Below are 25,613 nucleotides of genomic sequence, written 5' to 3'. Positions count from 1 at the left end.
CTCCACTTCTACTCTTTGTTCCTTGCTACCTCTAGTGCATCTTCATATGTCCTAGGCTTCTTTAGCTCCACTCTCCAATGTATATTCTCCCAAAGACCAGCCAAGAACCTGTCCTTCTTCATCATGTCAGGCGGGGGTACCTATGGTGCTAAGGCCTTGCACATCCTCTCCCATGCCAATGAGAACTTACGTATGTACGCATCTACTGGCTCACCTTCCTTTTGCACTAAAGTCTGTACTTCTTACCACACTTTGTCATGATCTTCTATCTTCACAAACTCCACTTCCAATCCATGCCGTAGATTATCCCAACTCAACCTTACAGGTGGATCAGACACATGCAACTCCTCTTCAAATGCTTTGGACCAAACTCGTGCATCACTCTTCAAACAGATTTGGAGAAGACGTAACATCTGTGCAGGATCGTGAATCTGGTTGCTAATGTAGGCAACCTCCATCTTTTCCAAAAAGTCTTCCACGTCTTCATCACTTCTTCCATGAAACTCCGGATAAGAGAAATCCATGACTATCCAATTTTTAATGCTTTGAGAACCCCTTCAAACATACGTGCAAGAACCAAAACTTTTGACTGACTCAATTCCCAGAAACTTCAATAGAGCTCAACATTAGATAAGGACAAACACATGCACATCAAACGAGTTTTCATAGTTAATCATTGGAATTACAACAAGCAAAGGACGTTCTAGGATCTCTCGTAATCTTCTTGGCCCGAACATAAAGACTATGCGCTGCTGGAAAAAAATCTTCCTGGACACAAGAACATTTATTTGGATTCTTTGTGTTAAATGAAAAGGAGTGAATTGAGGCCATTTTGATCATCCATTAAATTCAACCATGCAGCTCCCAAGAAAGCACACCTGTCTTATCCTCTGATTTTGCCAGAATTTCAGCAGCATAACAGCATAAATGGCTCAAAAGACCAAAAAACCAGCCATCATAACTTGAAAAAATTTTGACAAAGTTTCCCCAGAATTAGAGCAGTGTGAACCCAAAATATAGATTGTATATGTATGCATAAACTGCCAACAATAGAACCCGAGCATCAAGTAGGAATCACTAGTACATAGCCTATGGCGAGGTCACAAAAAGGGTGCTCCATCTACCTGTATCACCGAAAGGATCTCCACATTTGAGAATACCCCAGCTCAATAAACCCTCACGCTATCGACCCTCACACGAAGGCTAATGCAAATCGCGTATAGTCAAGTCTCAGAAATGACTATCTTCCAGACCAAGTCTCAGAAATGGTTGGGACTGCCAAATAAAACTAGGTATGGATCCACAAATGCGTACAATGGGACTTTCCACAAGTAACGTACAATCCAGCAGACAATGAGCTCAAACTGGCGCCAAGCGATGCATACCCACAACAACTGCAAGTGACATCACTGCTAGTATATCACTGTACTCCAGCTACCTATACCTGTACGAATCACCTATACCTGTACATGTCCATGTAATCTATAACCTGTATTCTGCAACCTGTAATCCCGAATCTCGAAGCTTGAAGCTCGAAGCAGAAGGTACTCGAAGAAGATCCTCAGTGGGGGCACCAAAAGAATGTGAGCGGGATGGAAACACACAGAACGCCTCTATAATGACCCAACACACACTCTAATTGGGAAGATACACACACACACACTATGGGGCACCACTTGGCTTTTACAACCCACCTGGCCGAGACAGGGAACTCACCGATGGAGTGAGAGGAGAGAGACTATCCACTTGCCCACTCCACACAGAGACACACACACACACACACACACACACACACCCAAAAAATCAGCTCAAAAGAGGATAATTTATGATGTTTAGATACAATAGAGCTTGGGCCAACACCAATGGGGCAAATAGCTCACACAGTATGGGTAAAATAAGCCAGATACAATCACAAACTAGAGCAGAAGCTTCGCTCATAGGAGAAACTTACATAGCCAAAGCCACAAAAAAAGAGTGAGGAATTTGGCAAACTAGACAGTGCCATATCAAAACCCCAGTCTACAATGTCAAAGTGCTCAAATCCGACCTCGGATGAGCACTTTACGGCCAAAACAGACTCCAAAATGAGCAAAAACACAGTTGCGGCTGTTCCTCCTCTTCTCTCCACGTTTTTTCTGGTCTTCTCTCTGTTTTTTCAGTTCCTAGACTTGATTTATTAGTTGGGCACCCTTGGCCTTTTAGATGACCTCAAACGGACCCTGAACAGGCCAAAAAATGACCTCACAATGCATAGTTGTCACCTTTTTGCATCATCAGCTTTTTCCAATAATGCGTCTCGCAACCATGTGAAGTGGCCCCAAAATATGGTCCTCATGATGACCTTTCTGCATAAGTATCACAAGAAAACACCCACGTTGTGTCCGTACTCATCCACATGCAACTATTGACCCCATTCGACCTCCTGACGCCACTAGATGCCCTCTGACGCATCTTCTTACCTCATGTCGTCGGCTCGCGGATAGCTTGCTCGATAAGTCTTACGCGCTACCAACTCCTCATTATTATATAAAAAACACACTGGTACTGGTAATAGTGAAAAGCGATGCAGGCCCCACGTAACCACCTGGCTCTGGAAAATGGGCAATTCCTTATTTGATGCACCATGCATGTGTATGTACATATGCGCAATCCCTTGCTCCAAAAAACTCCTGACAGCGTCTAGTGACCTTCTTAGTAAACTTTGGTGCCTCTGATGATGAAGAAGATTTACATGACTACACGGATGGCACATATGGTCTCACGGAGGATGACTTTGTTTTTCTCGACGGCGAGGATAGGGGTTTAGCCTTAGGGTTCCCCCCAAAATCTCTACAATATCCTAGTCCCTTGAATCTCTAGGGGGAGTGCAAATAATTAGGTTAGGGTTCCTTATATTTTTTAATTGTGTACAAGAAGTGTTGGTACCTTTTCCCACTGATGTGCCTCTGTAAGGTGGATGTTTGGTTGTGACTATTGTGCAGTTTGTGAATACATAAGGATGCCTTTGAAGGATGTTTACACGTTAGAACGGATGTTCTCCATTATATTAGGTGTAATGCTTCCTTTTATCTATGCTTCCACATTTACATGTTTGCATCTTGTCATTTGAATTCTAACACTGCTTAAAATTTATGAAATTGTGACGTTGCCAATTTAGATGCTATAATTTTTTCAAACTTCTAGTAGCTTGTTCTTGTCTTTGATTTTGGTCTATTAGTTTGCTTTAAGTAGGTATCAGGACCTTAGGCTAAACTATGCCACTTAATTGTTGACTTTAATTCCTAAATAGTTTATTAATTGTAGTAACTTTAGTAATGTTTTAGGCTATGAGGATATAGTTCTCTCTAGTTTATTCCACCTAAGTGTGACTTGTGTTATGGAAACCCATGTGTTAAGCTGGTATTTGAGACCTCGAGTCTCCTGGCTAGTTTATGCTGAAGATGGTAATTGAGACCTTGAGTCTCCTAGCTACTGGTATTTGAGACCTCGAGTCCCCCTACTACTTGTAGCAACTATGACAACAACAAAAAAGAAAAGAAAAAAAGAGAAAGCAAATAGCACAAACTTCCTTGTATTTTATGTGGATCACACTTAAGTGGTATAAGTGATAAGACCACTAGTCCTTAGACCCCGACGAGCATTCCTAGGGTTAACTACTCTTTAGTCAACATTTTTTAATTAACATTGGTCAATCTAGCACTTAATTTAGCCCTAGCTCTTGTGTACTTCTCTTAGAGTTGACCTAATAGACCCTAACTCAATTGCATTTTCTTCAGGTACGACACTTGTTCTAGTTGGCAATGTTAGAATTCATGAATTTGTTTTTGCATTTCTTAGAATATCATGTATGCATCTCACTTATTGCACACATGTACATGCTGCCTTTGAGATTTCACAATGTTGTTTTTCTTCTGACACAGGTACTTCTATTGTGGATCCCAATCCTGCAGTGTTATATTTTGAGGATGGAATTTACATCAGGTTGGGGGGCATGTTAACTAGTGGCGTCCACTTCTAGTAGTCATGGGCCGGGTTTGTCGGTCCACTAGGAAAAGAGTAAGAGTGATCGCCGATGAGAGGTGCACTCTAACAGGAACATTCAAGGGTTAGTTGGCAAAGTATGGGTGCCCAAGTTTGAATGGGGCGAGCTCATATAAAAGTCACCTAAACCTAGACATCATTCATTCTCTTATTTGTGCAATTGAAGAGTGCTCTTGCTCCATCTCCATCTTCTTCTTCTTCATCTCCTTGTGTGTGTGTGTATGTGTGAGAGAGAGAGAGAGAGAGTGCGATCGAGCATTGCGATGACGGCACGACGGCGATGAGGCCATTGAGCGTGGCACGGTGGTAGCTCCTTCTTCTTCGCGACGAGGAATCCTCCACAAAGGCAAGCGTAGGGGGGTGAGTGACACCCTTTCTCTCTTGAACTTGCTAGATTAGTCTAGTTGTGTGCTTGGAGACATTTGTGGCTCGCACACAGTGTACCGACAAGTCCCTTGCATTGACACGTGCGACAGACGCACACATTGGGAATAATGTGTCTCCACTTACAATTGTGTTGCTTTGATATCCAAAAATGCCGATTGAGAGGAAGAGGAAAAGGAAAAGGAAAAATCCCACCTACATTTAAACAGAAATAGTGAACTTAATAATAATTATCTCAAATTTTAAACATATCCTCTTGGAAAATCCATCAAGAGGAATTGTATCTCATTGCAAAAATATTTTTTCATGAACACTAGGAGGGGGTAAGAAACTTGAAAACTACTTACACACTTTTGAGGTCGGTGAGTGAAGGGAGAAGGGTGTAACTCAAAATAATTACCCCCTACCCATTCTCCTGTGGACTCCACTTTGGGACAATGATTCTAATGTAGAGTGCGCAGGTGATAGAGAAGGTAGAAAGCACACACACCAACACACATCGAGACACACACACACACAATCGTTACCCTGCAGCAGCCATTCAACGAGCTTCTCTTCTCTTCTTCTCTTTTTAACTATAATTCAAAGTATATTTACAACATAGTATAGTCAGTGTCCAGCCACCCATAGCACAATGGACATATTCTTTAACACTCCCCCTCAAGCTCAGAGTGAGCTTGCATATGATGGATTCCCAATGCTTCACGAAAGTAGCAAAACTTCTCCTTTCCAAGCGCTTTTGTGAATATATCCGCAACTTGATCATTTGTCTTCACATACACCAAATCAATCTCATTTGCCAAAACTTTTTCTCTAATGAAGTGATAATGTACCTCAATGTGTTTAGTGCGAGCATGGTAGACTGGATTCTTTGCCAACATGATGCTGCTAATATTGTCACAATATATAAGTACACTGTCAAAACCAAAGTCTACCATAAGTACTCTCAACCATGACTCTTCACATGCTGCCAAAGCTGCTCCACGATATTCAACTTCTGTACTTGATAATGCTACATTTGATTGCTTCTTGCTACTCCAACTTATCATACCATTGCCAATGGAAAATTCATAACGACTTGTAGATCTTCTATCCATAAAATCTCCTGCCCAATCTGCATCTGTGTAACCATAAAGACAAAGTTTCCCATTCTTTTCATAAAACATTCCATAACTGACAGTGGCTTTTACATATCTCATAATCCGTCTCACTGTATCAAGATGACTTTTACATGGCTTTTGCATGAATTAACTCACAACACCCACTGCATAACTCAAATCTGGCCTTGTTATTGTCAAGTAAATAAGGCTTCCAACCATCTTGCGATACATAGTGACATCCTCAATGTAATGTCCATCATCAAACAACTTCACATTTTGATCAAGAGGTGTATCAACCGGTTTGCACGCTGTCATTCCATACTTCTCAAGCATATCCAACGCGTATTGTCTTTGTATCATCCAAATTCCTGATAAAGTGTCGAAAATTTCAATTCCCAAAAAATATCTCAACTCACCAAGGTCCTTCATGTTGAATTCTCTCAACAAACTCTTCTTGACATGCAAAATTTGCTCATCATGACTTCTAGTGAGAATCAAGTCGTCAACATAAATAACAATAACGACAATCTCTCCATCAACATGCTTCAAAAACAATGAGTGATCAGTAGTAGACTTTTTAAATCCAATCTTCTTCAAGAATCTGGTTATCTTTTCACACCAAGCTCTAGATGCTTGCTTCAAACCATACAATTCTTTCTTCAACTTACACACATAATATGGAAACTCTGGATGTTGATAACCCTCTGGCTGTATCATATAAACTTCTTCTTCCAAGTCACCATTCAAGAATGCATTATCCACATTCACTTGCCGTAACTTCCAACCGAACATAATTGCCATTGCTATCACCAATCTGACTGTTGTCATCTTTGCAATTGTACTAAATGTCTCATCATAATCAAGACCTTTTGTTTGTGCATAACCTTTAGCAACAAGCCTTGATTTGTATCTTTCCACACTACCATCTGACTTGCACTTGACTTTGTATACCCATTTTGAACCAATTGCTTTCTTTCTACTTGGCAAGCGAACCAAATCCCAAGTGTCATTCTTCACAAGAGCATCCATCTCATCATCCATAGCTGACTCCCATTCTGATTTTCCAATTGCCTCTTGAAAACATGTAGGCTCTTTATGTTGCACACGTGAAACCATGTATGCATAATGTGTACGCATGTAACCGTTGTATGTCAATCTATCAACTGGATAACGCACCCTCTCTGGTCTTCTCAACTGTGGTGCACTCTTCTCTTCAACTCTTGCATATGGGGGTACATATTTCTCAGCATGCTTACTACCAGGTGTCCTCAAATGTGGTAAACCATGCTCTTCATCGAGGCTTTCATCTCCAAAACTCTCTTCAACCAGTTTCTTCTTGCCTTTCTCGTCTTGCTTCTTATCTCGCAAACGACGGTTGACACTTCCTGTACTCTCCTCTACCATATGTGGTTCTGAAATAGTTCTTGTTGATGGTCCTGGCTTATCAAAAACATGACGCACATTCTCTTGCTCTTCATACTCATCTTCTATCATCACTGGCTTTGGTTTATACTATGGTTCATGCTCACAAAATCTGACATCTCTACTGACATAAACTTGTCTTGTCGTAGGATCATAGCACTTGTAACCTTTCTTTTCAAATGGGTAGCCCAAGAATATACACTTCATTGCCTTTGGCTCCATCTTCTTTCTTGTTTCATTTGGCACATGAACATAGCAAACACATCCAAAAACTTTCATGTAGGAAACTGTTGGCTTGATCCCATAAAGTCTCTCATAAGGTGAAATTTCATGAATGGCAGTTGTTGGTGTTCGATTCATAATGTGTATTGCTGTATGAACTTCTTCAACCCAATATGTTAATGGCATATTCATCTCATTCATCATGGCTCTTGCCATCTCTGCTATGACTCTATTCTTTCTCTCAGTAACTCCATTTTGTTGTGGTGTGTATCTGCAAGTAATCTGTCTTCTTATGCCTTGTTCATGTAAGTAATCATCAAAACTGTGTGACATGTACTCTCCCCCTCCATCTGTACGTAGGAATTTACTTTGACAACCATTCTCTTTCTCAACCATAACTTTAAACTCCAAGAATACCTCAAATGCCTCTGACTTTGCCTTTAGAAAGTAAACCCATGTCATTCTGCTATAATCATCCATAAATGTGATAAAATATCGACAACCATTTGGTGTAGCATGATCACAAGGTCCCCAAATATCTGAATGAACAATTTCCAAAGGACTTTGGCTAATTCTCCCCCTCTTTGGAAATGGTAAACGAGATTGCTTTCCAAATTGACAAGCTTCACAAACATGATCAAAATTCAATCTGCTAAACTTTGGTAATCCACGTACAATTTGATTTGATTGCATATCCTTTAGTCTTCTAAAATTGACATGTCCAATTCTCTTATGCCATAACTCTGCCCAATTATCTTGAGTGGCTGATTTGTTTGCATACATACCACTGTGTAAACATGGATCTCCAACTTCCAATGAGAACAAGCGACCTTTCTTTCTTACGCGTGCCAATATCTTGCCTGGTCTGCCTTTGTGAAACTCCTCTATGAAGCAGCCATAACGATTAAAACGGACTTGTAACCCTTGATCTGTCATTTGTCCAACTGATGCTAAATTCTTTGTGATTGAAGTCACATATAGAACATCTCCCAATGTGTTGTATGTCCCGTCTTTTTCTAGCAATGGAACTGAACCAACATGTGTAATCCGATGCATATTATCATCACCTGTAGCGACGAACTCATCCTCTTCTAATTTCTCTTTTCTGTCAAACCATTCACCATGATATGTCATATGATTTGTGGCACCACTATCTAAATACCAATCATCTGTATGATGTGGCTCCACCATGCTTCCAACAACATGCTCCATAGGAAATAAATGTCCACTCGATCTATTGTCATATATATTTTGATCATGAGGATTGTATCCATCAAAGTTTCCTCCATGTCTGCCATAACCTCGGCCTCTTCCACCACGATCACGATTTTGATTTAGCCTTGTGTAACATTCTCTTTCAAAGTGACCATAAATGCCACATCTATTACAATATCCATCTCTTTGAGGATGTACAAATTGTCCACCTCCACGTCCACGAGTTCGGGCTCTCCCCCTGCCTCTTTGGCTATAATCATTGTAACTTTGACTTTGTTGGTTTTGCCATTGGCCTCTTCCAGCATTGTTTCCACGACCTCTAGAGTAAAAACCCTGATCTCTGGAATTGTTATTTGATGTAGAAGGAACTAACTTGGCTAACTTCACCTCTTCTTGCAAACAAAGGTTTACTAACTCTTCAAAATCAGGCATGTGTCCTCGAACAGATATAGATGTATCCAATGACTTGTATTCCGGTCCCAAACCATTAAATGTCACTGAAACTAAGTCATCATCTGGAACTTCAACATTAATGCTCGCAAGATCTTCCTGTATTTGCTTTATCTTTGTCACATAATCTGATATGGATCTATTTCCTCGCCATACACAATGTAACCTTCGCTTCAAGTGAACTTTTCGTGGTTCTATATTGGCGCTGTTCATTCCTGCTAGTATCTCCCATGCTTCCTTTGGAGATTGAGCCTTCTTCACATGTGGTATAAAGAAGTCACTAATGCATAGTGAAATCCAATGCATCACTTTCCTTGAATTCTCGATCCACTACTTGTAAGCTTCTACTCCTGCTTGCCATGTTTTATGTGCTTCAACATTCTCTCTATTTGGTTCCAAACCAACCTCGGGACACTCTTATTCACCTGTAATGGAATCCCATAAACCTTTGCCCATGATAAAGTTCTCCATCCTGTAAGACCATATGCTGTAGTTCTCTCTGGTCAGCTTCTCTCCAACAATCTGTGTGACTTGAGTTGAACTTTCTGCCATCTTCACTCTCTCAATTTCTTCCAAAGGATTTTGACAAAATTTCGGCAGAGTTTCGTTTGTATTTGGACAATATCTCAAGTGACAATCTCAACCAAAGTGCTCATAAACACTGACAGGAAATCTCTCACTGCCAAGGGAAAATCCACTGACTCACTTTGCCATAGACTGACTCAGTACGATGGTGCTTTGTTTGAATGCTTGTTAGGTGCCCACTACATGAGAAGGGGTAATCGTAAGTGAAAGGAAGGTGTGAAATTTTGAAATCCATCACCACATACACACACTAAAAGGAAGGGGTATTCAACTTGAAAACTAAGTGCACCCTTGCAAGGCTTATTGTAAACATTTTTCCCAACCAAAAAAATAAGGCGACACTGAAAACTCTCCCAAGTTTTGGGTCAGATTTTGCAGCATTTGACTGCATCTACACTAAAACTTCTAAACTTTTGCCAGTTTTCTATAAGGCAAGGTCAAAATCTAAGTTTTGGGGGGGCTGTGAGATATCCCCTATAGACCTGTTAATAGGGCTTTTGGAGGGTCCTCTTTAAAGGAAGCAGTAGCCCCATATGCCAACCAACTTTTGTGAATCGCATTCGCGTAAACCACGAAAAGCTACTCTGCATTTTTGCAAGGGGGTGGTTGAAGCAACCCCTAGTCATGAGATTCCACTGGTTGAATGCAATTCTGTGTTGTAGATCGTGGGCTCTCGTTGCTTGTGGTAGGTTACGCTTATTTTGCTACTTCCACTATGAGCATGCAATGGAAATCCAAAGGGCCCTCCGCCTTTGTGAAGGTCCCTCCAATATGGAGGGCCTAGGGGGGGAGGGGGGGGGGGCTTTTGAAAATAAAAGGGTTGCCCTGGTCCCATACACCATTAACAAATTCGCAGCCCTCTCAAACAATCTGTAATGTAGGGGTCTTCAATGTTCAATCATCTGCAACAGGGCCCTTTGTGACTTGGTATTCTAAGTCATTTATCCTTTTGACATTCAACAATAGGTTGCCCTCTCTATACCTCTAAAAAAGCCCAAACTCAAAATTGAACACACGTACACGTACTGTCTTCAAGATTTTGAAAAGGATACATATAAATTTTAGAGGGCCCTCCCAAAAATAATTGTAATTTGTAAACATTAATAATAAATCCCTATCATCTAGGAGAAAGAAAAAATGGTCAGATTCATTCAAAGATTACACGTTGTTGCATACGTCCTTGGAACCTGATGACAAGAATAAGAGCAAATTAGGGCAACGACAACATAGGCACACACAAACCACGAGGACTAGGGTGGGGGAGATGGTTACGATCATGCCATATAGATGATGTGCAATAAAATAACCAAAGGGTAATTTGTAAACATTAATTATAAACCCCTATCATTTAGGAGAAATAAAAAATGGTCAGTTTCATTCAAAGACTACACATTGTTACATACCTCCTTGGAACTTGATGAAAATAATAAGAGCAAATTAGGGCAATGACAACATAGACACACACAAACCACAAGGACCAGGGTGGGGAGATGGTTTAGATACACTCGAGCTACATATGATTATGCCATATAGATGATGTGCAATAAAATAACGAAAGGGTAATTTGTAAACCTTAATAATAAATCCCTATCATCTAGGAGAAAGAAAAAATGGTCAGTTCATCCAAAGACTACACTTTGTTACATACATCCTTGGAACTTGGCGACAAGAATAAGAGTAAATTAAGGCAATGACAACATAGACACACACATACCATGAGGACTAGGGTGGAGGAGATGGTTTAGAGACACTCGACTTGTATGAGCCAATTAAGAGAAAATTAAATCTTCCCAATTCAATCTCCCATGACATTCCATGATTAGATAGCTGATGTGAAACTGTTTATGTACTAAATGTCTACCTCATCAAGTATTAAAATAATAAAGATATGGTGGATTGATTCAAACATTGTCCTACCTCTCCTTTTATTGGCTCTCATCAAGTATTAAAATAATAAAGATATGGTGGATTGATTCAAACATTATCCTACCTCTCCTTTTATTGGCTCCTCTACACTAACTAGTGTGTGACCCACGCGTCGTTGCAGCCAAGAAAAGCATGATCATCGGGTTAGACACATACATATATATTTGTAGGTGTGTGTGAGTGTACGTATGCACACAAGTGAAGAGGGTGGAACATAGTACTTGTAATCACTCCAAGAATTTGATAATTCTCTCTGTATCTCTCTCTCTCTCTCTCTCTCTCTCTCTCTCACACACACACACACACACACACACACACACACACACACACAGTTTTTAGGTCAAAACTTGTGGAGTAGATCTTTGATATCTCTAAGTGAATAAAAAAAGAAAACTATAATAACCATTGAGTGTGGTGAAATGTTTATCACAAATCCCTCTTAAATTAAAAAGTTGTTATGTTAGAGATTTGGGGTCTCTTTATATGTTTCTATGATATTAGAACTTCTCTCTCTCTCTCTCTCTCTCTCTCTATATATATATATATATATATACATATATATATATATATATATACATATATATATATATATATATACATATATATATATATATATATACATTATATATATATATATACATATATATATATATATATATACATATATATATATATATATATATATATATATATCACACACACACACACACATAAATACATGTGTTGGTGCACAACCCCTCGACACCCTCTCCATCTCCCTATATCAATCTTTCTCTTCTTATGGAAAAATGGAGGCTTGTAAGGAGTTGCAACGTCTCTCTCTCTCTCTCTCTCTCTCTCTATTAGGGAATTGTGATTGGAAGCATGTCATACAAATCTTCTCTACAAAATGTACATGTAATACAATTCTAGTGGTTGATCCTTGTTGGACAATAATAGAATATCTTCTTCAGAAAAGATATGGTTAGTTGCATGGCCTTCATCTCTTTATGTGGAAGAAATTTTCCAAATAGACAATCCTTCAGGCAATTGATGCCTCTATATGGAAGAAATTTTCAAGAGTTCTATGTGAAAACGTAATGTCTTATGTAGCACAAATGCAAGAGCCTCTGCCAAAGAAAGTTATTGAAATCATTATGTGGATATCCAAATTCTCATGGCAATATAATTCTCCACACACCACCTAAGCTCATGAGTCCAAAGCTACATTCTAAAATAACACTTCTCATTTCCCTAAAATTCACCACCCTTTGCTTTATTTTGAATCTCAAAAGTATGAACTCAATAGCCAATAGTGTAGCCATCTCAATCCACCACAAGAGTTTCAACCTCTTTTGGTGTTCACACCCTCATGTCCTTGAGCTGTAATCAAGACTTTATCAACATATATTAGGATACTTCATCTTCTTTGGCTTGCCATAGTCTTTCCCTCGCAAGGCTATCATGTCTACAAACTCTAACACGGACAATCTATTATTTTATGCACTATTTGAAAGCCAAAATTGAGAGTGCTATTTAGATAGAGCATTTCTCATTGAAGAATCTCTCTCTCTCTCTCTCTCTCTCTCTCTCTCTCTCTCTCTCTCTCTCTCTCGCGTGTTGGTGTCCCACGCGAGGGTGCAAATTTTTTTTTATAGATGCACCTCTCCTCTTTGTGCATAGCTTGTGCTTGAGGTGGCAAGAGAGAGACTGTGGATATACTGAGCATCAAAAGTTTTAGCGCCTCTTGTGCCCTTCCATTTTGGGTCTATTGGAGATGTGTGTCCGCAAGTGCACCTCCTCGTTGTGCATAGCTTGTGAAAGAGAGTGATCGTGGATATACTGAACATCTAACTTTTAGTGCCTCTCATGCCCTTCCATTTTGGGTCTATTGGAGAACTGTGTTTGCAAAAGAAAACAGGGTTTAGTGTATAACTATTTGTCTAAATTATAAAACCCAGGCTACATTCCAAGCTTGCCTTAAAGAAAATTGATAAAAATTAGCAAGTTTTAGTGTAAATATGACCAAATTTTAACCTAAAAATTGGAAAAGTTTTATTTGTGTCCTTATTTATTAAATAGTTTCGACTAGAAAAAATAGTCTAAGTAGATGAAGAATTTTATTGTAGAATTGATTTTATTTTTCTTGAAAAATTATATAATTGCTTTTGGATGTCTGCCAGGTTGCTGGGGTCTCTCTCTCTCTCTCTCTCTCTCTCTCTCTCTCTCCATCCATTCCAATTTGAGGCTATTCAAAACCTATGTTTGCAAAAAACCAAGGTTTGTATTTTTAACCATCTAAATTTATAAAGTCCTAGATTGCAAAACCAAGGTTTATTGTATTTTTAACCAGCTAAAATTATTAAATTTGATATATATTCCAAGCTTGCCTGTAAGAAAACCAGTAAAGTTTTGCAAGTTATTGTATAAATACCATCAATTCTTCAAATTTTGAGTTAAAATGGAAAGAGTTTTTAGTGTGCCCCTTATTTACTTTAAGATTATTTCAATTAGAAAAAAAGATTTGAAACTCTCTTTGAGTCCCCCCTCCCCCCCCCCGCCAAAACAGACGCACACGTGCACACACATACAAACACACGCGTCCTTCCATTTTGGGACTATTTGAGGTCGATGTTTGATGTACAAAATATCTACCTCATCAATTACTAAAAGAATCAACATATATTGTGGATATATTCAAACATTGTACTACCTCTCCTTTTAGTGGTTTCTCCTCCCTACTGCGTGCATACTATACTATTTTACCAACTTTAGTGATGGCGCTTTGTTTGAATGCTCGTTAGGTGTCCGCCACACAAAAGAGGGTAAATATAACACAAAGGAAGATGTGACCTTTTGAGAAGACATCACCACACACACACGCGCGCCAAATGGCAGGGCGCGGTGCTTCGGAATAGTGTGTCTCAGCTTACAATTGTGTTGCTTTGAAATCCGAGAATGTCAGTTGAGAGGAAGAAGAAAAGGAAAAATCCCACCTATATTATAAGAAAAATAGTATAAACTTAATAAAAGTTACCTCACATTTTAAATATTTTCTCTTGAAAATTCCATAAAGAGGAATTTTGTGTGGTTGCAAAAATAAATTTTCCTGAACACTAGGAGGGGGTAAGAAACTTGAAAACTACTTACACATTTTTGAGGTCCAGTTAGTGAAGGGAGAAGGGGGTAAACCCCCCCTTCTCGAGTGGACCCACCTTAGCTACATACATATTGAAGCAATGATGACAGTGATGCCAAGCCTTTACCCAATGATTCTATGTAGCCCATTTTGGATCCTTTTCACCTTTTTGTGAGGAAGGTTACTATTTTACCAACTTGTAGAATTGGGTGATGGTGCTTTCTTTGAATGCTTGTTAGGTGCCCACTACACTAGAAGGGGTAAATGTAAGAGAAAGGAAGGTGTGACATTTTGAAAGCCATCACCACATACACACACCAAATGAGAGGGGTAATAAACTTGGGTAATAAACTTGAAAACTAAGTGCACTCTTGCAAGGGCTTGCCGTAAACATTTTTCCCAATGTGTAGCTCTCTCTCTCTCTCTCTCTCTCTCTCTCTAAGAAAGTGTTGCAATGATTGCTTCAATGTGAGCCTTGCTTGGCATGGGTGGTCACCACATTTGCAATAAGTTCAATGCAATGGGTAATGCAAAAAAAACAAAAACACGTCTCCCTAGTTTTATAAGAACCACTATGAAACTTCTCACCTGTCGTTGTTTAATAGTAAAGAAAGAAGATGTACAAGAGAAAGGTATTTTTAGAGGTTTGCATGCTCTTATTATATTGTCAATATCTATGAATACCACATTGTTTTATATGATTCATATCTCAATGGTAAAGTTTAGCATTCTACTCTTTTTTAGACATGTAATAAGTCACAACCTATTATCCTTTCTGAAACATCCAGATGATCCCAGATTCCCACCATCTGATATGATTCACACATGTTATTGCAATGCCAAGAATATTCTAAACCTTCCTCACACTATGCACATCTTGATCTCAATATAGTATCTTTGATAAGCAACAAACACAAACTTTATCAGCCTGCCACCATTTCTCCTTTGTGAATTTGTCCTTGCCACCATCCATTTGATGAATTGTACTCAATCGTTATGGTTATATGGACATGCACATCCACGCTTTGCTACAATTTAGTCCATTTTGATTATAATTAAACTATTGCAAACCTACTTTGTCATATATTTTTCCTCTTGTACACGCATTAAAATGCATTGGCCTCACTATTGGCTTGAATATGTCACCATGCCTCACATGGACCCCTTACATATTGTCATAACCGGTAGAGACATGCTTCTTATTATTTCACATATTGACATAGTGCCATATGAGGTATCTTTTTGGTTAGCTCCCTACCTTACCTAACCCCCTATCCCTTTTAGTCAATTCCCTTTTATACACACAGAAGCTTACTATTATCTTTGAGTTATCTTCCCCTTTCTTGAGATAATACCTACGCATAGGCACCAAACTTGGTTTTTCACTTAAATATTGAGCTCATAGTTCTTAGTTTGTAAACAATTCCAAGTTCTTCAAAAGACACCTCAGATCCCAATAGAGTCTAAACTCGCTCTTCATTACATGAGTTTTTTCTTTTAAGGCTTTCTATACCAACAGGGTCTGATCTTTCTATGGTGGTAACACATAGACACTTGCCTATCTTGCTTCCACTTCTAAGCACGCATATATTTTCTTGGAAAGGTAACATAACTCGTTTCATTTTTCCTTGCGAACTAAATAGTTCCCACAATATTTCTATATTTCAAAACCTTGATCTTATGCATTCCAATGGAGGTTATGTTGTGAGTGTGTAGGATGGACCTCCTCCGCTCCTAAGGTCCATCACTTCACTGAGGAAGATGTAAGAAGAGTAGCCCTTGATGACACTACTTGTTTGGCAAGGAGCTCATAAATAAAAGGCCGAAAAGCATAGTCACAAGGCCAATCTCATCGCATGCAAAGGAGAAGCACTGAAAGGTAACTAGCACAGCTGCCATGGGGGCTGGACATGAGTGCTCTCTCTCTCTCTCTCTCTCTCTCTCTCTCTCTCTCTCTCTCTCTCTCTCTCTCACACACACACACACACACACACACACACACACACACACACACACACATACACACATGCACACATGCGCACGTGCGAGAGCTGTGGCCATCGAGTTGGGACCAAGAGCCCTCGACTTGTGGCACTGTAGTTCTAGCTTCTCTCGCAAGTCAATTTGGAAACCTCATGCTCCCTAACCAGTAGTGGCATGGGAATAGCGGAGACAACCGTCTCGATTGTCAATGCCTGTGAGGTTCTGCATTCCTAAAAAAAGTGGTGCTTCATCCACACACGCACATGAGAGAGAGAGAGAGAGAGAGAGCACTTTTTGATGCATGGAAGGGTTCAGTGCTAGAGGGTTTCTCAAGCTCAATAAAGAAGTAGTATAGATATCTAGGTATTAAATTTGAGGGTTGGAGTTTCTTTATGGCCTTCAAAAGGAAAACTAGAGTAACCCTTTAGGTGCCACTAGGACTCATTTCTCTCTCTCTCTCTCTCTCTCTCTCTCTCTCTCTCTCTCTCTCTCTATATATATATATATATATATAGATATATATATATATATATAGATAGATATATATATATATAACACACACACCCCAGTGCCCCATGCAAGGGTGTAGTAGATTTTCAACAGGTGTGCTCGAGGTGGTGAGAAAGTGATCGTGGATATAGTGGGTATTCAACTTATCTACGTCTACCATGCTCTTCTATTTTGGGCTATTTGAGATGCCCAATATTCGCAATAAGCCAGGTTTAGTGTATTTATTTGCCACTCAAATAGCATATTTTTGGGTAGATTTCAAGCTTGCCAATGAAGAAAATTGACAAAATTTTGCAACTTTTAGTGTCAATACTATTAATCCTTCAAATTTTAACCTAAAATTCAAAAGCTTGTTTTATTGTGAAATTTTTTATCTTAAGATTTTTTCGATTAGAAAAAATATTTTTGGCTGGCCCTTTTCGAGAAATCATCCCCCCCCCCCCCCCCCCCCCCCCCGCGCCCCGTCTGTGTTTGTGTGTGTGTGTATGTGTGTGTACACGCTTATGCTGTTCCACAAACATGTAGGCAACACCAATTGACTTCGAGATCGTTCGACTCTGATCCTTTGTGCAAAGCTACAACATGTAATATGCACATTCTCGGGGCTAGAAGGAAAATTATACATGAAGGTGCCAAGTGCAAGATTTTAGCTCAGAATTATATAATCCGTGAAATCTTTGAAAGTTCTACTTTTTTTGAAGCTCGAGTATAAATTTCCAAGCTAGAAAGGAAAAGGGAGTTCTTTATGCTCTGCAAAATCTAGCCCGCGTATATCCCAATGCGATCGACATTGGGTGTCATTCGGCCGTCGAATTTGGATTGTCGAGTAAATTTAGAGCGAAAAAGTAAATTTGGGCTTGCAAGTAAATATGAGCTAATCAAGATTGTCTCGCACCTTGCACGTCAAAGCCACGACCTATCTTATTTAAGGCATGGGCTCTAACCACCACACTCACATGCTTTCACTGAACATCATGGTACTCATATACATTACATTGTAAGTGCATATTGATTTGTAAATTTGGGTCCAATGACATGGTCTACAATGTAGGCGTGTCACGATTTGTCACCTCCACCTTTGATCCCATTTAACCACGTCCATGCCATATAGTGCTCAGTGTTCTTTACGGCCTTCAAAATGCAAAGTAGAGCCACCCTTTACAAAAACAAAAGTAATCACCCTTCAAATTTGAAAGCCGGAGTGAAACTCCATGACCTTGTTAAATAGTTTAAATAATATAAATATAAATATTGTAATAAGTCTTTTCATTTTCTACCATAGAGTGCTTGCTACTTACCCTTCCCTTTTACGTTTCAAATCAAATTACTTGCTACTTACCTTTCACTTTTACATTTCAAACCAAATGTTTCTTAAGGTTCTTGAAATGAAGGAGAGAGTGACACATAGATGCCCTCTCCTCCCTTAAAAATTTTAAGCTGAATTATATACAATTTAGAAGTATAGATTTTACCAAGTCTAGTGATGGCGCTTTCTTTGAATGCTTGTTAGGTGTCTGCCAGACCAAAGGGGGGTAAATATAAGAGAAAGAAAGATGTGACCTTTTGAGAAGACACAACCACACACACACATAAACACACATCCAAATAGGAGGGCTTTGTGCTCCAAAATAGTGTGTCTCAACGTACAGTTGTGCTGCTTTGTAATCCAAAAATGATGGTTGAGAGGAAGAGGAAAATGACAAATCCCACCTATATTTTAAGAAAAATAGTGAACTTAATAAAAATTACCTCAAATTTTAAAAGTTTCCTCTTGGAAAATCCATAAAGAGGATTTGTGCACGGTTGCAAAAGTATTTTTTCATGAACACTAGGAGGGGGTAAGAAACTTGAAAACTACTTACACACTTTTGAGGTCCACTTAGTGAAGGGAGGAGGGGGAAACTCAAAATACTTAAACACCCCCCCCCCCCCCCCCCCCCCCCCCCCTTCTCTTTCCCTTCGCTTCTTGTGTGGACCCAACCTTGGGCCAATGATTCTATGGAGCCAGTTCTAGATCCTTTTCACCTCTTTATGAGAAGGTTGCTATTTTGCCAACTTGTAAAGTTGGGCGATGGTGCTTTCTTTGAATGCTTGTTAGGTGCCCGCTACACTAGAAGGGGTAATCGTAACAGAAAGGAAGGTGTGACATTTTAAAAGCCGTCACCACATACACACACTAAATGGGAGGCGTAATAGACTTGAGAACTAAGTGCACCCTTCCAAGACTTGCGGTAAAATTCCCAACCGAAAAAATAAGGCGACACTTAAAACTCTCCCAAGTTTTGGATCAAAATTTGGAGCATTTCTCTGCATCTACACTAAAACTTGTAAAATTTTACTAGTTTTCTCTAAGCAAGGTCAAAATCCAAGTTTTCGAGGGGCTCTGAGGGATCCCCTATAGACCTGTTAATAGGGCTTTTGGAGGGTCCTCTTTAAAGGAAGCAGTAGCTCCATATGCCAACCAGTGTTTGTGAATCGTATTAGCATAAGTTACAATTATTTTGCTACTTCCACTATGGGTATGCGATGCAAATCCAAAGGGCCCTCCTCCTTTGTGAAGGTCCCTCCAATGTGGAGGGCCTATGGGGGGACCCTCTTTTGAAAATAAAAGGTTTGCCCTGGCCCCATACACCATTAACAAATTCGAAGCCCTATCAAACAATCTGCAATGTAGGTGTCCTTCAATGTTCAATCATTTCCAAAAGGGCCCTTTGCGACTTGGTATTTTAAGTCATTTATCCTTTTGACTTTCAGCAACAGGTTGCCCTCTTTATACCTCAAATAAAGCCAACACTCAAAATTGAGCACACCTACACCTACTATCTTCAAGATTTTGAAAATGATACTTCTAAATTTTAGAGGGCCCTCCTATGAAATATAACTCTAATTTGTAAACATTAATAATAAATTCCTATCATCTAGGAGAAAGAAAAAATGGTCAAATTCCTTCAAATGCTACACGTCGTTGCATTCGTCCTTGGAACCGGATGACAAGAATAAGAGCAAATTAAGGCAAGGACAACATAGACACACACAAACCACAAGGACTAGGGTGGAGGAGATGATTTACGATCATGCCATATAGATGATGTGCAATAAAATAACCAAAGGGTAATTTGTAAATATTAATTATAAAACCCTATCATCTAAGAAAAAGAAATAATGGTCAGTTTCGTTCAAAGATTACATGTTGTTACATACGTCCTTGGAACTTGATGACAATAATAAGAGAAAATTAGGGCAACGACAACATATACACACACAAACCAATTAGGACTAGGGTGGGGGAGATGGTTTAGAGACACTTGAGCTATAAATGATCATGCCATATAGATGATGTGCAATAAAATAACCAAAGGGTAATTTGTAAACCTTAATAGTAAATCCCTATCATCTGGGAGAAAGAAAAAAATGGTCAGTTTCATCCAAAGACTACGTGTTGTTATATACATCCTTGGAACTTGGCGACAAAAATAGGAGTAAATTAGGGCAATGACAACATAGGCACACACAAAACCATGAGGACTAGGGTGGAGGAGACGATTTAGAGACACTCGAATTGTATGAGCCAATTGAGGCTGGATACACACTGCCAATGCGGGTGCCCGTCACTTTTGATGATGAGTGGGCATGCATTACACACTAGCTACACTATTTTATCATAAAGAAAAATCATTTTCAGCAGCTGCGTCCATCGCATTGGTTCGCCGCCTGATTTTGGCTGACCTGGCAAAAGCTCAACCCCCGCCCGAGCTTGGGCAGGGGGTATCGCCTGTCCAAGACCTTGTCCTCTGCCCTTTCTGCCCAGCGTATCAACAAACGCCACCTAGCCTCCACGTCTGCGCGCCCAAGCTTGGGCGCGCGGTCTGTAACCAGCCTGAGAGAAAATAAAATCTTCCAAATTCAATCTCCCATGACATTCCATGATTAGATAGCTTATGTGAGATTGTTTATGTACAAAATGTCTACCTCATAGAGTATTAAAATAATAAAGATATGGTTGATTTATTCAAACATTGTCCTACCTCTCCTTTTATTGGCTCCTCTACACTAATGCGTGCATGCTATACAAATTACCAACTCACCCGGATAGTAAATAGTGCATTCTTTTATTGCTCTTTAGCCTCTATGCAACTCAATGTTCGGGAAAAATGTGTCTTAGTTTAATATTGTGCTGTTTTCAATTTCAAAATTGCCGATAGAAGGCAAGGGAAAAAGGAGAAATTTCGCTCCAAAATAGAGAAAATCAATGTAAAAACCCCAAAAATAAACCTAATTTTCTAGGGGGTAATCCCTCCCTTCTCGTGTGGACCCACCTGAGCTACATACATATTGAAGCAATGATGATGGTGATGCAAGCCTTGGGACAATGATTCTATGGAGCCGGTTTTGGATCCTTTTCACCTCTTTATGAGAAGGTTACTATTTTACCAACTTCTACAGTTGGGTGATGGTGCTTTCTTTGAATGCATGTTAGGTGGCCCCCACACGAGAAGGGGTAAGAGAAAGGAAGGTGAGACATTTTGAAAGCCATCACCACATACACACACCAAATGGGAGGGGTAATAAACTTGAAAACTAAGTGCACTCTTGCAGGGCTTGCCATAAAAGATTTTTCCCAACCGAAAAAATAAGACGACACTTAAAAACTCTCCCGAGTTTTGGGTGAGAATTCAGAGCATTTGTCTGTATCTTCACCAAAACTTGTGAAATTTTGTCAGTTTTCTCTAAGGCAAGGTCAAAATCCAACTTTTGGGGGGGCTTTGAGGGCTCCCCCATAGACCTGTTGTCAGGGTCTTTGGAGGGTCCTCTTTAAAGGAAGCAACAACCCCATATGCCAACCAATGTTTGTGAATCGCAGTTACTTGAACCACGGGAAGGTGCTCTGCATTTTTAATGGGGGGTGGTTGAAGTACCCCCTACGGTAAAGGGGACAGTTTAAGAACCTTTACCGAGGCGCTGGGCGCGATTTGCTTGTGTTGCATCGTTTCGAGCATGGACAGGTGCAATCAATAGCGCTACGACAGTCGTATGAACAACAAAAATCTTGACTAGAATGCAGCTTGACACTCGAGGCGTCGTGTTCTGGTTTCGCGTGTAACAAAAGTGGGAGCCAATTCCCAACCACGGGCAAGGGGTATTTAAAGACTAAGCAGCTAGCAAGGGTCGAACGGCCAACACTCGATCCCAGCTGCACTAATCATCCAGCCTCCCACTTCATCGTGTCCTATTTCTGGTTCTGGTGCTTAAGAGGCTTAAATTATTAGGGGCGGGTAGGGCGGAGCACGTCCCGTAAAAAATGGCCCGCTTACCCTAGTCATGAGATTTGCCTTTTAACCGACGGAAGGTTGTGGAAAGCTACACTTCTTTTGCTAGGGTAGAAGTCCCGGTTTAGGGACAAGTTAACTCGGCGTGCTCCTGCGAGCTCATTTCTACACTAAATCGAGCATGGAGGGGCACAAAAGATAGCGCTGCCTTGCAAGAGTATGCAGCAAAAATCGCAGCTGGAATGGAGCTCCGCAGGAAAAGATTGACTCGATCTTCAAATTTGTGTATAACTAAAACGAGCACCAGTTTCAGCACATGCGGGGGGGGGGATTACAGAGGTGTTTCGGCCAACAAGGATTGAACCCACGATCCAATATTCAGGATTTTATAGTAGTTGCGCTAGCCACGGAAGTACTTACGCGAATGTACCTCTAAGTGGGAGCATTTGCATGTTGAACTTTGGGGGTCGACGGATCCCTAAAGAGGGACTCGTCTTTTAACTGGGGCTTTTACCCTATATAGGATACGGCATTGTGAAAACGATTGTGAACAGGATACATCTAAATTTTAGAGTTACCTGACACGCCTGAACTCGACCTGCACACGATTTTGCAAATGATTTGCTGCAATCGCTTCCCGCTCTCAAGGTGGCTACTTCATAACAACTCTTTGCACGTGATGATCTTCGCATTGGGTTTTTTGTCGTGTGCCTGCATTTTAGGCTCTCTTTTCATCAGCAGCACCCGCTGTCGAACACGGAAGACCAGACCATGGCCTTGCAGATGCTCGAATCGCATTGCCCCCATCGCCGACAACAATGTAGGTTTGTTAGAGGGATTAGATGCCTTTGATGTGATTGTTGTAGGGGCAGGTGTCTCCGGGTCGGCCCTTGCATATGCTCTTGGAAAGGTAGGCCATATTTTCTTTAACATCCTTCTCGGGGATTTAGCTCTGTGTATGCTTATCTTCATGTGAGTGTGCATATTCATTTGTGGAAATATGACCTTATATAGTGCAGCGTGCTTTGCTGTGATACATGTGCCTGCAGACATGCGCTTGGTATCCTTGTTTCCTGCTAAGTGAAAAGACAAGTAACCATCTGAGGAACATCTCATTATATCTGTTGTTTTGTTCAGGATGGAAGAAAGGTATTCGTGATTGAGAGAGATATTTCAGAGCCCGACCGAATGGTGGGAGAGCTTTTACAACCAGGGGGCTACCTGAAACTCGTAGAGCTGGGTCTTGCAGGTATGGATTGACAACTCTCTGAACATGGACGAGTGTCTACGTCGCACTAGCGAATGCCCAAGGGCACTACTGCTCGAAAAATATCACCAAGCGAACATGGATATCCATTGTTTGTATTTAAGGCCATGGTAAGCAAGACCTTCCGGGGTTATGTTTGAAAGACAAATCGATAGTGTGTGATTATGCTCGAAAATGCAGGCTAACATGCAGCTAAAGTGCAAGCATCTCATGTTTGGGGCCGGGCTGGTCTCATGTTTTGGTACTCTTCCTGGCCCTCTATTTTACAGATTGTGTGGAAAATATTGATGCCCAACGAGTGTTGGGGTATGCCCTTTTTAAAGAAGGAAGGAATACAAAAGTAGGATATCCTCTGAAAGGTTATGATGGTGATGTTTCTGGAAGGTGCTTTCATAATGGCCGCTTCATTCAAAAAATGCGGGGCAAAGCTTCCAGTCTTCCAACGTCAGGAATCGCTGTTGCATCATCTTGTAGCAATTTATTACATATTTGTTTGCGACTTGAGCACGCTGCTCGTCTGTCCAGGGTTACGCTACAACAAGGTACTGTGTGTTCCCTTATTGAAGAGGAGGGCATTGTGAAGGGTGTCAAGTATAGGGTTGCTGGTGGAACAGAAATGGAGGTAAATGCTCCTCTAACAGTCATTTGCGATGGATGTTTCTCCAACCTCAGGCGCACCTTATGCACATCCAAGGTACTTTTGAGAGAGAGAGAGAGAGAGAGAGAGAGAGAGAGAGAGAGAGAGCTAAATGGTTTTTTGGATATCCAGCCTGAAATCTCTTCGTGCTTTGTCGGATTGATCTTGGAGAACTGCAATCTTCCACACGCCAATCATGGGCATGTTGTACTGGCAGACCATCACCTATTTTGTTCTATCCAATCAGCAGCAAGGAGGTGCGGTGCTTCGTTGACATTCCTGGAGAAAAAGTGCCCTCTATAGCCAGCGGTGAGATGGCTAGGTACTTGAATAGTGTGGTGGTGCCTCAGGTAAACACATAGCCCTAGCCCAGCCTCACCAATCTACCTTTCTTTCTTTTTCGTTACAAAGGAGATCTAGTATGAAATAGATCCTAATTTCTTTCCCTAAACCCTAAATTCAGTCTTTCAGACAATTTATATGGTTTTATGCAATTGTGATTCGATAAGTGCATCTTAGACATCAGTTTCCACCTTGAACACGTACCTGAGCAATTGCAAAAATCCTTCTTGATGGCATTGGAACGGGGCAACATCCGCTCAATGCCAAACAAGAGCATGCCGGCTTTCCCTGTCCCGCGTCAGGGAGCAATTCTCATGGGAGATGCTTTTAACATGCGACATCCATTAACAGGCGGGGGGATGACTGCTGCCTTGTCCGACATTGTCTTGATGAGAGACTTGCTCCGACCATTGAAAACTTTTCATGATTCTGTGAGATTATGTGATTACTTGGAGAAGTTCTACACCTTGCGGAAGGTAATTCAGCTTTGCATGCTAAGAAAGGGATTCTCATGGGTAATTGATCTTGCACTAATCTCTCTCTCTCTCTCTCTCTCTCTCTCTCTCTCTCTCTCTCTCTCTCTTTTGTTGCTTTAATGACACATGAATTTTCTGCTGGCAGCCAGTGGCATCAACCATAAACACACTAGCTGGTGCTCTATACAAGGTCTTCTGTGCTTCACCTGATATTGCAATGGAGGAGATGAGGCAGGCTTGTTTTGACTACCTGAGTTTAGGGGGCACATTCTCAACGTGACCTGTAGCATTGTTGTCGGGTCTAAATCCACTGATCATGGTTTGTGGTCCGCTATAATGCTTGCAAGGAATCTCAAACACTCAAAAAAGACAAAGCATATAGCGATAAAGCTTCAATTCATCAGGGAGCTCATTCAAGAAGGCAGCATCGAGCTCTCCCATGTTCGTACAGAACAGTGGGCGGATTTCCTCACGAAGTCCACTCCAAAGGCAAAGCATCGTGAAAGCTGTCAACAGCTCGGCTTAAAATCACTGTAATGGGAGTTATCAACTTAGGGGGGTGTGTGGCGAAATAAGTTAATAATGTAAGCCGCATCATTCAGGCTCCCAGGATCTTCCCTGGACGAGCAGTTACAACTGTAACTGACGGGCAACGTCCGTCCCCAACT

General features: G+C 40.6%; 1 pseudogene across 1 annotated transcript; it reads left to right on the top strand.

Annotated features, from left to right (window-relative positions):
- The first annotated feature begins 22,655 nt into the window (after positions 1 to 22,655).
- On the top strand, positions 22,656 to 25,359 carry LOC147419994 (squalene monooxygenase SE1-like; annotated as a pseudogene). Its single transcript, XR_015186962.1, has 7 exons — positions 22,656 to 23,133; positions 23,361 to 23,472; positions 23,760 to 23,934; positions 24,016 to 24,184; positions 24,260 to 24,477; positions 24,670 to 24,984; positions 25,091 to 25,359. The product of XR_015186962.1 is annotated as a squalene monooxygenase SE1-like (transcript).
- The last annotated feature ends 254 nt before the right edge of the window (positions 25,360 to 25,613 follow it).

The sequence above is a fragment of the Adiantum capillus-veneris genome, chromosome 28 (assembly GCF_014529385.1).
Source record: "Adiantum capillus-veneris isolate H3 chromosome 28, ASM1452938v2, whole genome shotgun sequence".
Taxonomy (NCBI): domain Eukaryota; kingdom Viridiplantae; phylum Streptophyta; class Polypodiopsida; order Polypodiales; family Pteridaceae; genus Adiantum; species Adiantum capillus-veneris.
Note: the sequence above shows the minus strand (reverse complement) of the source record. Positions and strands in the feature narration are given on the sequence as shown.